The 11,367-nt window shown below is 32.7% G+C and overlaps 1 long non-coding RNA gene across 1 annotated transcript; it reads right to left on the bottom strand.

The window, feature by feature from the left end:
• Positions 1–939: 939 nt before the first annotated feature.
• On the bottom strand, positions 940–8,987 carry LOC143083648 (uncharacterized). The gene is made up of 2 exons (XR_012980819.1): positions 8,926–8,987; positions 940–2,930 (listed from the first exon to the last, which is right to left on the bottom strand). It is a non-coding gene; the product is annotated as an uncharacterized LOC143083648 (long non-coding RNA).
• Positions 8,988–11,367: the final 2,380 nt, after the last annotated feature.

The following is an 11,367-nucleotide window of genomic DNA, read 5'->3' on the forward strand; positions in this document are numbered from 1 at the left end:
CAAATAAAAAACCGTCACATTTTCATGTCTTCAAATTGATATAATTTAAAAAAGGGACGATAAAAAAACCAATGTTAGTGAGAGACAAAAGACATCCAATGTACATTCAAATTATTTAAACGATGATAAACTCATCAACGCCAAAGCCCATATTTAAAATGGACAAACAACAAATACGCAAAACAGCATATCGAAAATTAGACTAAGTAACTCGAACCTCAACAAACAAATGGTGATCTCATTGGCTCCGGAAGGGAAAACAGATCTTGCTCGACTAGGGGTACTCGCCTTGCTTTTCATGTACATGTAGGTACAAACCCGGTGATAAATAAAAGTTGGCATGTTTAATTCTGTGAAAGAAAAGATGATGATATATCAGTAATGTTATTAGCAAGGTATCAGTCGTCATATATGAAACATATATTCTATTACAGTCTACCAGCGTGAATAGTGACCATACAATTCGAGAATGATTTCAGCTCTTTTTGGTATTTCTCGCCCCTATTTTAGATGTAAACGGTCCTAATAAAAGAAACTCCCGGAAAATGTGTTCCACGCATATAATTGATGAAGTGTAATGTTTGAATCATTGCTAAGTTTAAACTATTGGAAATATAATTGTAACATTAACTTTGGCTTGTACTAAAGGAACCTTGTACCCCCTCATCATACAGAAACTTCCCAAGAACAAATAAAAGAAGGTCTCTAAATTTTTAAGCGTCAATTTACAATATATCGATGATGTTCTTTCATAGACAAATTCATATTTCAGTCCTGTTATAATTTAACAACTGCAGTCTTTGTTGAAATTCATTTCAGCAACCACCAAGATATAAACCAGAATCAAAAATGGTTTTCAAATTTATTGATGTCTTAATTGTGAAGGTATCAATATGACGTATACTCAATTATCTTATTATTCACACACTTAATAAAACATATGGTTTGATTCGCTTTATTGAATAAAATTTAAACAAAATTTGAAATGGTGTATTAACAAAAAAATCTGTTGCTAGGAATGACAACCCCATTAGATATATTTGACTATACATATTTTAAATAAGAACCCAATATAACACAACCTGCATTTGATTTCGACAATTAAGTTAAAACCAGGACAATTTGTGTACAGAAATCATATACATTCCAAAAACGGGTAATGAAAGTTCTACAGTGACACGACAAAAGTCACCTGGGACATGTTCGAGGATAAAAACTTCATTTAGAATAAGAAACTTTATAAACATATGCGACATATCTAGGATTTGTCAGAAGAAGCTGCTTCCTAATATTGTCGAAGAATATTGCCCTCGGTTTATAGAGGTCATCTCGTCTGGTCAATATATTGTTGCACTGTTTTCCATCTGGAGATATCGTCACCATATTACTTGATTCTAGACCTAAAACAAAAATTATTCCGTTGGTGTCTACTGTAATTCCTTGTGGAAAACGTAAAATACAAACATCCCTAAACTCCCACATTAATGTCCCGGTGTATGAGCAACAAGTTACTGAATTCTTATCAATATTGGTAAAAAAGATTTTATCAGCATGCGTAGCGACGTATGATAAATACGACAAGAGAGTATTAGGGATTGTAGAAATACGATAGTCTGTAAAAGATATCACATGTAAGTCTTGCTCTTCAACACAACATATCAATGATTTACCGTCATAAGCAATGCCACAAGTAGAACCAGGTAGGTTGATGAACTTCGTTACTTTTCTCTCGGTCAGATCAACAATACTGATACCGTGAGTGTTGCCTAGATTTCCAGTGGATATAGCTACTTTGTGGTCATCTAAGCACGCTACATCAAACGCATTGCATGCTTCTTCAAGTTGGATGGTGTATTCAACTTTACCATCGGTATTAACTGCTAGTAATTGTCCATTGTCTTTTTCGTAATTTGTTAAAAGTAATTCACCAGTTCTAGTAATGCAGCACCCAAGAGAAGTGTCCCAATCTAGGGAGAGTTGTTGTTGAAGTTCAAGTTTTACATCGTTGATGGAATGTTTTACTGCGGTAACCATCATTTTGGCTTGTCTGTCTTTCCTTCTGTTTAGGTCAATGTTAATAGACGGATTGGCCTCGAATTTTATTGAACCAAATGTACTAATGGAAAGAATATCCTGTATTTTAGCATCCAGTGCACTTTCTATGTTGATTTTCTTGTGAAACTCATCGTCAATACTAGACAGGAGATGTGTTTCGTATTCAGTGATGTTTGCTTGAATTTGTCTCATACTTTGGAATGCTTTAAGATCTGAGGCGTATTTCTTCGTGTTCTTCATTATTGACTTCATCTTTTTTATTTCCGTTGCTTTATCTTGAAGTGAAGACACAATCGAACGAATCGGGCCGCAAAAATCACAAACGTCTTTTGTGAACTCCTCTTCCAGTTTATTGACGTGCTGGATGACCTGTTGTTTGAACTGAACAATTTGTTCCCCTATCATCTTTTTTTGATCGGTTAATTTGTTTAAATTGTACTCTCTGTCCTTCTGAATTTGAATGGTGATATCAAATAGTTCGCCAAGACTCTGCTCTAGGTCAACGAAGGATTCTGACGTCTTGATATTCCTACTCACCTCCTCCAGGACAAGTATCTCGGAGTCCGTACATTTCCCATGATCACTAACACACTTGTTGCATATTGGAATTTCGTGCTTAACACAGTATAGTTCACACTTCTCATTGTGAACAACGCAATTGTGTTGGTTATCGATTACAGCAGTTTGTAATAATTTGTTATCAGCGATAAGAATAATTTTGTGGTTTTGTGTATACTTATAAACACTGTGTATTTCTCTACAGTCAGTACAAAATGGTTCGTCACAATCAATACACCAGTGAGTTGACGGTGTTGTCTGATGTTGACTATTGCAATCACGGCACGCGTATGTACATGTAGCCATTATCTATACTGCTGTGAAAAAAAAGTCATAAATGCATATTTTAGCTCACTGAGAACAGGTTGACATTTGTAATACTTATACACTTAATATTAGCAGATGGATTGTAATCATTCTAGTTTTGATACAATTTGATTAGATCATTGACATACTTTTCAGTAAAATTAAGTTATGATTTACAAGTCAGAAGCTGTATGACCTAAATTGTTCTAAAACAAAAAAGAAATTAAGGCCTAGGTAGACTTTGTATGGTTATGCGGTATTTGCTATTGTCAAGGAAGAATTTAATAAACGTATGTTGTTAATCATATATGTACCATGTATCGTCATGACTAGTATTCAACAAACATATAACTCATTTACAGTAAATGAAAATAACACTTATTAAAGTTCGTGGTCACTAAATATAAGCGCTGTCCTGGGTTTGGTTTTATCAGGAATGCTAAATGTTAAACAAATTACAAAACAAAAGAATAGTCAATTCTAACTTGCAGTTAAAATAAACTCAATACTCAACTACACAACTACACATGCACATGGCATTTGTTTATTCCAATTTTTACGAGATTGAAATACCTTTGAAAACTAAACAGATCCAAAACATGATGCCTTCAAACCAAAATGATCATACATGACGATTTGAGGTCTTTAAAAAAAATTTTGAGTCTTTACTTCATGTGTTTTAAAATGGAGTGGAGTAAAATGTTAAATAACAAAATACTGAACTATGAAGAACATTTCCAACGGAAAATCACTAATCAAATGGCAAAATCAAATGTCAAAACATATCAAACGAATGGACACCAACTGTCATATTTCTGACTTGGTACATCCAATTTCAACTGTAGAAAATGATGAATTGAACCTAGTTTTTATAGCGCTTAACCTCTCACTTGTATGACAGTCGTATCAATTTCATATATATTTACGATGTGTGGACAAATCAAAATAAAACACCAGTTATAAACAGTGGACTTTATATCAGAAATTAATTACAGAGAGGTTAACATACGCATGTACGACTAAAAAACAAATCAATGTGTCCTTAGAATTTGGTTAGCTCTAGATACTCTGATTATAGAAAAGTAATGAAATAATAAATCAGATATGTATATGCCTGTCGAGCATCATTGGGGATATTTTAATATTACGACATCAAATAAATCGTATACGTATATTTTTTCCGAATTAAGTAGTTGTAATGCAAATATCAATTCAACACTTTCAATTCAAAAATTCATAGTTGTAAAAATAGTAAAAAAAAGGACAAGAATAAATATAAATCAATTGCTTTTAAAAAGCAATTGTAAACGGTCTTTCCCCCCTTAGAAACATGATTGTGTGTGTGTGTGTGTGTGTGTGTGTGTGTTTGTTTGTTTGTTTGTTTGTTTGTTTGTTTGTTTGTTTGTTTGTTTCTGTAAGGGGTCTATATTATTCCGGGGAAGTTTCATGTTTAGTTCGGAAAGTTTTTATTTTATTTCAGGCCAGCGCGCGCGCCAGATTGGGGAGACATCACGTGACTTGGGTTTATAATAACGAAAACTTAGTCTTTTTATTTCTCTTTAGGTCGGGATGTTGAACAGACAACATGTATAGAGACGGAATGTACACAATGTAATTTCTTTTGTCATTGTAGGAGGAAATTGACATTTTGATCACAGTTCACCAGAAGTGCATGTTTTGGATTTAATTGATCCGGTGGAACTTTAATACACATTTAAGGATTATTTTCTGATAATGTACATTTTTCAGCACCAGTTTGTAACACAGATAAGTATTTCAATCTAGGAGCGGACATTTTATTGTAGCATTTCACTGAGATTTACGGACCTAGCAAGCAATTTTTACGGCATTGCAATTTTTTCTCTCTAGGAAAAGTCTTGAGAGATATCGGCACCACGTTGTTTTATGAACCTTTAGTACATGTATGCCCTGCTGACTGCAAAGTTTGGGGTCGATTGGACTTGTAGTTTCAGAGTTTAACTGATAACAAACATGTGGATTTTTTTTTTCAGAAGAGATGTAAGAACAATATTAAAGTTCAATTCTTCTTGAATAATTGATAGGTCTTTCCTTCCATTTTCTTTTAATTATACTGTCATAAATAAAAATATCATATATATTGATTTATTAATTTATTGATTAGTTGGTTGGTTGGTTGATTGGTTTATTAATTAAACACTTGATATAGGGTCTCTTGAAACAAGCGAAAAAAAAGAGACCTTGGATTCCGTATTAAACACATGAAACGGAAACATGCATTGATTGATTGGTTGGTTGGCTGGTTAAACACGTTGGTTGGTTAGTTAAATACGTTTGTTAAACATGTTGGTTAAACACGTTGGTTAAACATGTTGGTTAAACATGTTGGTTGGATAGGCTCAATTAAAACAAGCGAAAAAAAACCTTGGATCCCGTATGAAACACATGAAACGTGACATGCATTGATTGATTGGTTGGTTGGTTAAACACGTTGGTTGGTTAGTTAAACACGTTGGTTAAACATGTTGGTTAAACACGTTGGTTAAACACGTTGGTTGGATAGGCTCAATTAAAACAAGCGAAAAAAAACCTTGGATCCCGTATGAAACACATGAAACGTGACATGCATTGATTGATTGGTTGGTTGGTTAAACACGTTGGTTGGTTAGTTAAACACGTTGGTTGAACATGTTGGTTAAACACGTTGGTTAAACACGTTGGTTGGATAGGCTCAATTAAAACGAGCGAAAAAAAACTTGGATCCCGTATGAAACTAATGAAACGTGACATGCATTGATTGATTGGTTGGTTGGTTAAACACGTTGGTTGGTAAGTTAAACACGTTAGTTTAACATCTTGGTTAAACATATGGTTAAACACGTTGGTTACACACGTTGGAAAAGGTCAATTAAAACAAGCAAAAATAAACCTTGGATCCCGTATGAAACACATGAAACGTGACATGCATTGATTGATTGGTTGGTTGGTTAAACACGTTGGTTGGTTAGTTAAACACGTTGGTTAAACATGTTGGTTAAACACGTTGGTTAAACACGTTGGTTGGATAGGCTCAATTAAAACAAGCGGAAAAAAACCTTGGATCCCGTATGAAACACATGAAACGTGACATGCATTGATTGATTGGTTGGTTGGTTGGTTAAACACGTTGGTTGGTTAGTTAAACACGTTGGATAAACATGTTGGTTAAACATGTTGGTTAAACACATTGGTTAAACACATTGGTTAAACACGTTGATTGGTTAAACACGTTGGAAAGGGTCAATTAAAACGATCAAAAAAAAAACCTTGGATCCCGTATTAAACACATGAAACGTGACATGCATTGATTGATTGGTTGGTTGGTTAAACACGTTGGTTTGGTTAGTTAAACACGTTGGATAAACATGTTGGTTAAACATGTTGGTTAAACACGTTGATTGGTTATACACGTTGATTGGTTAAACACGTTGGAAAAGGTCAATTAAAACAAGCAAAAAAAACCAACCTTGGATCCCGTATGAAACACATGAAACGTGACATGCATTGATTGATTTGTTGGTTGGTTAAACACGTTGGTTGGTTAGTTAAACACGTTGGTTTAACATATTGGTTAAACATGTTGGTTAAACACGTTGGTTAAACACGTTGATTGGTTAAACACGTTGGAAAGGGTCAATTAAAACGATAAAAAAAAACAACCTTGGATCCCGTATTAAACACATGAAACGGAAACATGCATTGATTGATTGATTGGTTGGTTAAACACGTTGGTTTAACATGTTGGTTAAACATGTTGGTTAAACACGTTGGTTAAACGCGTTGGTTAAACACGTACGTTGGTTAAACACGTTGAAAAGGGTCAATTAAAACAAGCAACAAAAAAACCTTGGATCCAGTATGAAACACATGAAACGGAAACGTGTATTGATTGATTGATTGATTGAATGATTGATTGATTGATTGATTGATTGGTTGGTTGGTTGGTTGGTTGGTTGGTTGGTTGGTTGCTTGCTTGGAATTCAAACACACATAAAACTGTTTAAATAGTGCCAAAAACACATAATTTGATGACCTTGACCTTTGACCTTCTGACCTTCGTCAAGGTCATTGCTCCACAAGGTCATTTCAAAAGACCGTTTGGGTCAAGGACCTTTTGTTTAAGAGTTTTGCCTAAAAATGGCTTTTTAAAAAACATCAATGGGAGTTATGTCCCTTACATGATGGTAAAATCAATATAGTCATGATGTAAAAAAGTTGCCCCTTGAAATACCAATCATTTTTCACTGCTTAAATTTTCTGTATCTATAACCGTTCAATAGTTATAGGGAAATGAAAAACTTTTGAAAATCTAAAATATGACCTTGACCTTTGACCTTGACCTATATTTTCTAGTTTTGGTCCAATGAACTCAATTCTGAAGACCCGCAGTCTTTATGACTTACGGTTCATGAGATTTATATGCATATCGAAAATTAAAATATTCAAGGGGAAATAACTCCTATAATAGGTCACTGGATCGCTTCGGTTAAAATTATTTGAAGTTGTAACTTTTGGCAAGGAACATTTTAAAAAAAACCATTTGCCGCTAAGTCTTATAGTTTATGAGGAGTAGTGATAACAGTGTTTTTTGTAATTGGGGAGATAACTCCTATAAGGTAAATAGTAAATCTTGGTTCTTCTAATACAAGAAAGATATTATACCCCTGATACATGATACCAAAGATCATTTGGATATGTTGCGTACTTTTCTTGTTTTTGGACTTTGAAAACGGCGGAAGAAAAAGAATAATAATAATAATAATTAAAAACCAATTGTTCAGAGAACAATTGAAGGTCTTTCCATCAAAACAATGTATTTTGATATGAAAAGTTGTGAAACTAAGTTTAAAATGTCATTTCAATCGTCAAATGATAGCTCCTAGTAAACTGATTCCAAAAATATATTGTTTCCATACATTTTTTTTAAATAAGGGAGATAGTTTGTTACTTCCGGTTTGAAAAATGTTACTTCCGATTATATTTCAATATTTACTTGACACTGATTCCAAAAATATCTGGTTCTATATACTTTTATATTAATAAAGTACAAAAAAATAGCTACTTCCGGTTTACAAAAGGTCACTTCCGGTTGTTTTTTTTCAAGGTTCAATGGTTTGATACCTTTTTCTAAAAGTTGTATATCTTTATCATGTATACATATAGAATAAAAGCAAAGGTCAAAATCTAGAACGTCAAATTAAGCTATGACCTTGAGATCAATTTCAAGGTCATAAACCAAGGACATAAAATCAAAAGACCATAGGTCTTAATTATATTTAGTTAATCAGTTATATCACCATACGCGTATTTTTAAATACAAGAGGGGAGAAAACTCACTTTTAAGTTCAACGTACCCTTGCAATCAAAATTTAAGTGTTACGACATGTCGCAACTCACAATTTAGAAAAAATAATTTGTTGATATCTTATACGGTTTCTGGAAATTAGTGGAAATAAGCCAAATTCAAAAATTAGAATATGACCTTGACCTTTGACCTTGACCTATTTTTTTATTTTTTTGGACCAAGGACCTCAAATATAAAGATCCTAGGTCTCTATCACTTATGATTTATAAGATAGAAATTCATATCACTTATATCAGATGCATAAGGGGAAATAACTCTCATATGGAGCGGTCATATCGCTTCGGTCAAAATAGGACAAATCATGCGAAGGATATAACGAGCAATTTTGTAAAATAAATTTGTCTTAATCTTTTACGGTTGCGAAGGAGATGCGCTAACAAGGAAAACAGTGTTTGGGGAGATAACTCCTACAAAGAAAAGTATTCGTTTACGCAGGGTAAATTTCAAAAGCGCATAAACTGTTCGATATCATATACCAAATATCTAAGCGACATATTGCGAAACAAATGTTTATCGCAAGAACAAAATGAGGCGGAAGAAAAAAAAAAAAAAAAAAAAAATAATCAGAAGAAAAACAATAGGTCTTTCCACAGAAAAGTGGAAAGACCTAATAAAGTACAAACCTTCAGTTTGAACAAGTAATGCATTTATGATTACAACGAGATAACAACTGTTGACATATACATTGATCGTATGACGAACAGGATGTTTTTACACTTTGAACCTGGTCATAAGATAGATCTATAGGATGAATCATTGTTATATTTCAAGTTTTAACTCAAGGTTCAAGCGTAGGATTGATCTGTTTATGACCGGTATTTACACTTTGCAAACTTTTTGTATTTGAAAATTATCATTTAACGGCAGATTGATATACGTTTGACGGGTATTTTAATATGATTACTATACTATTCGGCATCAAAAACCATATATTTTGTAAAAAGTAAAATCACAAAAATACTGAACTCCGAGGAAAATTCAAAACGGAAAGTCCCCAATCAAATGGCAAACTCAAATGATAAAACACATCAAACGAATGGACAACAACTGTCATATTCCTGATTTGGTAAAGGCATTTTCAAATTCAGAAAATGATGGATTGAACCTGGTTTTATAGCGCTAAATCTCTCACTTATATGACATTCGTATCAAATTTCGTTATTTTTACAACGATGCGGGAACAAAACAGACATAATCGGTAAAATAGTCAGGAGATGGTAACAGCAGTCATCACTGTGTTACAATCTCAAAATAAAAATAAAACATTTACAAAAATACACAAAAAACAAATTAAAAAAACACTTTCATTGTTTCGCGTGTTTGGCTTCAGAAAATGTAAACGTCACATACGAGGAAATTGTTTCGTACAATGTCAATACGAAACAATTATAATTTCACATGATGAATGGTGGTATAATGTATCAGGCTTTGTGAGTAAAGTACAATTTTTTTTTAAACTTCTCTGTTTTTATCATAGATTTTGACATTTTAACAGACTATTACACTAAATAACTTTTTGTTCTATGTATCATATTGTCTAAACTGCTGGACTAGTATGATACATATTCTTTGTTTATATATGCCAAGAAATTTTTATTCAACCAATGTATTTAACATAAAGTAAATAATTGTAAGGACTGGAATGAAGTAAAGTCGTTAATACCCTTGATTAAAAACAAATTTAAAGTAAATAGAATAAATACAAATGATGGCAATTGTAAAATGAAATATCTCACAAATTAAATAATGGTCCTTATTTAGAAATAGAAAATAGCGGATAAAATGAAATTCGTAGAAAAGATAGAATATGTGAACTATGCTCCTTGCTAGAGGATGACGAACGCTTCCTCCTTAATGGTGAAATAAACAAAACAACTGAGGAATAATCTGTTTGAAAATTGTTTACCTTCTCATAGTATTAACAAGGAAAAATGTAAAATGAATGCTTAATCACTATAATATAGAACATGTTAAACATATTGGCTCCTACATAACAGTCATTAGAACAGAGGTCAGAACACTTATAATTTTTTTCCATGATTTTGGTTTCTTATAGAACTGAATTTACTTTGCATGTGAATGTTTGTTTTTGTTTAGTGTTGTTTTTTTTTGTCACAAAAACTCCGATGAAAATTCAAAACGAACAATCCCTAAATAAAAGGCAAAATCAAAGCTCAAACAGAACAAAACGAATTTCAAATTTTAAACGAACGGATCACAACTGTCACGTTCCTTCCAGACTTGGTACAGACATTATTTCTTTTTTTTTAAACCTGGTTTTGTGCAAAATATGGACAAATAACTCGCTCTTATCAGTACTGTTTTACTATGACTTCAAGATAGTAGGCTTAAAACGATTGGTTGGAAAAGGCTGACTCTGACCTTATAATTGCATTGGTATTATTTGGGTGTCGGATCAAAAGAAAAAATCTAGAATCTGCTTAAATATTGGTAAATGAGTTATTGAAGATCTAAATGAAAATAAAAATTGCAGTTATTGGGCTATAAGTCTTTTAAGGGCTGCTCAGATCAAATTAATCGTTCAGAATCAGAATCAGTCTACTAGTGGTTCCGAATGTTATATTTTGACAATATATGCATTCACTTGGTAAGTAATGCTTGCATACATGTAGCAGGATATATGTACCATTACTAAGCAACCGGTCTTGTTGATTGCTCAGATTGGGTGTGTTAACTAGATTTGTCGTCTTTATCAGTTAATGTGATTTAAATATCAATACACAAAGGAGGCAGATTTATACCACCTCAAAATATTGCCCCATTATACTTAATAGTATTTTCAATCATGAAAATTCAATCAATTGAAGGATTAAAGGGACGTTAGTTTAGCTCTTATACGGGAATTTGTGTAAAGATCCTTACTACCCATTATTTTTTGGTGTCTTTTATCTTAAAGTTAAATATATATTTTATCTATTTAACTGTATTTAGTGTACTTTTAGTACAATTATGTTTTTGTTATTTCTGATAGAGATATAATTGTTAAAAATGACATATCATGTAAGTATTATAATTTTAAACTGAAATTCTTCTGTTTCTATATG

The sequence above is a fragment of the Mytilus galloprovincialis genome, chromosome 7, assembly GCF_965363235.1.
Source record: "Mytilus galloprovincialis chromosome 7, xbMytGall1.hap1.1, whole genome shotgun sequence".
NCBI classification, from domain to species: Eukaryota; Metazoa; Mollusca; class Bivalvia; order Mytilida; family Mytilidae; genus Mytilus; species Mytilus galloprovincialis.